The sequence below is a fragment of the Urtica dioica genome, chromosome 1 (assembly GCF_054948205.1).
Source record: "Urtica dioica subsp. dioica isolate 48M chromosome 1, U.dioica_male_clone48M_v1_H2, whole genome shotgun sequence".
In the NCBI taxonomy this organism is placed as follows: Eukaryota; Viridiplantae; Streptophyta; class Magnoliopsida; order Rosales; family Urticaceae; genus Urtica; species Urtica dioica.
In genome coordinates, this window is record NC_142756.1 from 10,807,066 (window position 1) to 10,812,295 (window position 5,230).

Below are 5,230 nucleotides of genomic sequence, written 5' to 3' on the forward strand. Positions count from 1 at the left end.
CTATGGTCAAGACTAGAGACCATATACATACAGTGGCGGATCCAGGACTTGGAAGGAGGAGGGGTCAAAATTCAGTTTAGGCTGGAAAAAAAAATTAAGCCCAAAAATTTTTTATTGGGGGGAGGGGGGGTCAGGCCACTTGAGCCTCTCACCTGGCTCCGCCACTGACCATATACCGGTAAAAAGACCATTCAACATTTAACATAAGATATTGTTGTCACTTTTAACTGAAGACATATGTTGTCCTAAAGCTCGAGGGTAACCGAAGAACTAAAAAACAAGTTTTTCCTAACTAACAATATTATATTGGAAGACTATGTTTTGAGAGTAAATAATTTGAATAGACTTGTTGATACGTTCGAGTTGGCATTATTTTTTAGTACAAGTCGTTGAAGAAAAATGTCGGTCTTCATGCTTCAGCATTTGTCGAGACATCCTTCTTCTTCTGCGCAGACTGTTTTCTGGCAAGTTTCCTGTTTTGCCAGATTGCTTCGCAAAAGATTTTCCTTGGTGATCTTTTCGCGTGTATGGGTAAGGAAACCCTAGATTTACTTCCAAAGATGTATGACTGCTATAAAAGCCGTGCGCTCCTCCCCTTAGCAGCTTCGACGCTTTAAACAAAAAGGATTAGGGTTCCTAGATGTGCACGATTGACGGATTGGAAAACTAATTGTTTTTTTTTTTGTTAAGAGCGGTGTTATTCTTCAAACACTATTCCATAATATTTAGTGTTTGTGAGATTTGTGTTCTGTATTTACGTGATTGAAGTTTCAGGTGCGTTGAAGACAACCAAGTATAGGCGAGTGCTTGAAGAGTGGAATTGAGAGGGGTCTCAAATTCAGGGGGAGTCTCTGGTCTTGGTAATCACTCGTGGTAATAGTTTCTAGGGCATTGGTATAAGTCTTATTTGTTGTATTCATATAAGTCCTATTTGTACTATTGACTACATTATAGTGAAATCCTTTCCACTGGCTGTGAGCCCCCAGACGTAGGTGACGTTGCACCGAATTTGGTAACCAATTTGTGTGTCTCTTTCTCCTTCATACTCTTTGTTGTCTATTCATTACTTGTGTTGAAGCAAGTTGTCGGACACATTGTCTCAACATTGTGAACGAGATCTTGCCTTCCTTACTAAATAGAATTACAATTGGTATCAGAGCGGGCACCCAGATCTTAGGGTGGTTTCCTGGCTATTTTATTCTGTTTATTTGTGATGGATAGTTCCAGAGAAGGAGGATCCGTAAATCATCATCCGGTACTTGATGGGACTAACTATGGTTACTGGAAAGCTCGTATGGGCGCCTTTATGAAGTCCCTCGACAGCAAGACCTAGAAAGCTTTGATCACGGTTAGGAAGCCCCTGTCATTGTTGATGATAAAGGCGCATAAACTAGCCTTAAACCTGAGAAAGACTATAATCCTACGGAAGATGAAGCAGCACTGGGTAATTCTCGTGCTCTCAATGCTATCTTTAATGTGGTTGTCAAAAATCTTTTCAAGCTTATAAATACCTGCACGAGCGCTAAAGAGGGACCACCAAAGTGCGTGAGCAGAAGCTTCAATACATTACCACCAATTTTGAAGCTCTCACTATGTTCGAAGATGAATCTGTTGCCGACTTCAACGTGCATATTCGGGACATTGCAAATGAGTCATACTCTCTCGGGAAACCAATGACGGATGAAGATTTGGTCAGGAAAACTCTTAGGGCTTTAAGCCCAAGATTCAAAATGAAGATCACCGCCATTGAGGAGGTCCATGACCTGAAGACATTGAAGTTTGATGAACTTATTGGATCTCTGATGACATTCGAGCTATCTCTACCCAAGATCAAGAAGAAGCATAAAGATAAAAGCTTTATCCTTGATCAGAAAGAGCAGGTAAACTCTGACTTGGATAATGAAATTGATGAAACTATTGCCATGCTTGTCAAGAATTACAGCAGGGTTATGAAGATTTAATCAAATGACCGGGAAGAATGCTTCTCAAGATGTCAAAGACAACTTTCAGCAAAAATTCCAGAAAGGTGAGAACTTTCATAGAATTGGCAAATGGATTCAATTTCATGAATGTGAAGGGTATGTACACATCCAAAAAGAATGCTCAAACTTCCTGAAAAAAACAAAAGAGGGGTTACAATGCCACTCTCTCTGATGAAGAAGAAGAAGAGAGTGATTCTGATCTGATAAGCAATTTTGTTGCTTTCACTGCTATTATTCCTAATCAGACTACTGAAACTCATACTAATGTTGTTAGTTCCTAAAATATTAATGATATATCTGTTGATGAGGATGAACTGTCTAATGATACTCTTAATGATGCTTATAGTGTCTTGCATACTAAATGGGTTGAAGAGTCTAAGGTTCTGGACAAGCAAAATGATCTTATCCTGGCACTTACCGAAGACAAGGCGAGGCTCTTGGAAACCATTGTTGAACTAAAGTGGGAAGTGAGCCGGCTGAATGGCGAACTTGACCAGATGACTAAATCCGTCAGAATGCTGAACTCTAGCACCGACAGTCTTGAAAAAATTCTTACTGCAGGAAAGCCTGCAAAGAATATGAAGGGGCTTGGGTATACTCATGGTGCATCCACATCTCAGACTACTTTTGTTCCCCATAAGTCTACTTCACAGATGCCTCACAACATGTCTCAGACATCTGTCCATGACAAGTTCCAGAATCAGTGTCAACAACAATTTAATAGACGTACCAGGTCTCTTGTCAACAGACCTCGGTGGATCTGCAATCACTGTGGGGCGTATGGGTCATATCCGGCCATTCTGTTATCGTCTGTTTGGGAGGAATCTTCATCGGCATCAATCCTCCCACATGCAACCTCGACCTCAGTGCAACCCCCACCACGTATGGAGTGGAGAGTGAAAAATACGACCTTTTGCGCCAACATTGCCTATACCTCACTTCGTGCCTCCACTAGAAATGACTGGTATTTTGACAGTGGTTGTTCTCGTCACATGACAGGTGTCAAGGCTTTCTTATCCAACATAAAACTTTACTCTAACTTCCATGTCACTTTTTGGTGATGGAGTCAAGGCAAGATTATTTGTAAAGGTCAACTTAACTATCCTGGATTATCTTGTTTAACTGAAGCACTGTTGGTTGAAGGTCTCACTGCTAATCTCATAAGTATGAACCAACTCTTTGACTTAAACTTACGTGTTAACTTTACTCGTGATGAGTGTGTTGTGATAAACAAGGAACATGATGAGCTTATGAAAGGAACCAGATCCCAGGACAACTACTACATGTGCTCTCCTGTCAAAGATTCCCAGCTCACCAAATGTCTCATGTCGATAAAACCCTGTTCATAAAGAAGGAAGAAGAAAATCTCATGATTGCACAAATCTACGTTGATGACATTGTCTTTGGAGGAATGTCGAACAAGATGGTGGATCTTTTTGTGCGACAAATGTAATCTGAGTTCGAAATGAGCATGGTCGGTGAACTCAACTTTTTTTTGGGTTTTCAGATCAGACAGATGAATGATGGTATATTTATCTCTCAAAGCAAGTATGCCAAGAACATTGTAATGAAGTTTGGACTGGAAAAATCGTCTCACAAGAGAACTCCAGCTGCTACTCATGTGAAACTCGCTAAGGATAAGCTTGGTGAATCTGTCGACCAAAGTCTATACTGAAGTATCATTGGAAGCCTTCTCTACCTCACGGTCAGTCGTCTAGACGTAGCTTCTTCTGTTGGGGTTTGTGCTCGCTATCAAGCCAATCCCAAAGCTAGTCATCTGTCTCAAGCTAAGCGTATTGTGAGGTATATATCTGGAACTGCTGATTTTGGATTATTATATACTTTTTATACATCTTCTACTCTTGTGGGATATTGTGATGCTGATTGGGCAGGAGGCACTGATGATAGAAGAAGTACATCTAGTGCATGCTTCTACCTTCGAAACAATCTTATTTCCTGGTTCAGCAAGAAGCAGAGCTGCATTTCCTTGTCCACTACTGAGTCAGAGTATATTACAGCAGGAAGCAGTTGTACTCAGTTGCTATGGATGAAACAAATGCTGGCTGAGTATGGTGTTGGACAAGATATCATGACATTGTTCTGCGACAACATCAGTGCCATCAATATTTCTAGAAATCCTGTCCAACACAACTAGACTAAACACATTGAAATCAGACGTAGGTGACGTTGCACCGAACTGGGTAACCAATTTGTGTGTCTCTTTCTCCTTCATACTCTTTGTTATCTACTAATTACTTGTATTGAAGCAAGTTGTCGGACACATTGTCTCAACATTGTGAACGACATTTTGTCTTCCTTACTAAACAGAATTACAAGACTGAGTATGGTTTGTCTTGTATGTCCCCGTAAAAAAAGATTCGAGCAAAAGGCTTGAGGGTCAAATAAAACGAGAAACTACTTGGACCATAAGGTGAAAGCTGAATACCAGCCATAACTAAGAAAATCTGAGAAGCTGTCGGTTATCAAAAAGTTATCGAGTAAAAATTAAAACATGGCCAAGTTATATAAAGTTTGTGTTCAACGCCAAAAAAACTTTCATCCCCGCCACAACACGACGATTACGTCATCAAATCTCTAGCATGAGTACATGGTGGGATCAATTATTAAGAAACAACCGTCATTTTGTTGATATGCTCAACTCACAATCAACGAAATCGAACACTTTAAGCGGCAAAATGATGGACAATAAGAAGCGCTCTCGATCGCACACACACAAGTTCTCACCTTCAACCATTGAATTCTTCGCCTTTGCTTTTAGCATCAGTGACATTTTTTTATTTTATTTTTTATATTCTTATAGTTGGATTCGTCTGTTATATAAATAATCCGGTCTAAATATTTATTGTATTCGGGTTTTCTACACTTAACTTTTTTAGTTATTAATTATTAATAAATAAATTTATAATTAATTAAGTCACTAAAAATTTGTGAATTGTTAAATAGTTACTCTTTTATTAATTATAAATAAATAGTCATTCGGATAAGTGTCTATAATGAACAGTTCAACCATTTTATTGTTTTGAAGTTTGGTATAAGTGAGAGAGGAGTGGAAATGTAACATAAAAATAAAAGAGATAAAAACTAATAAGTTACGTGTAAAAAAACGAGAGCAATAAACTATATATGATCGTTAATATTAAAATAAATAAGTGTTAGACCTCAAAATCCTCCAAATTTTTAGGTTTGCTATCACTTTTAAGCAATCAAGATTAGTGCGGTACGACAAC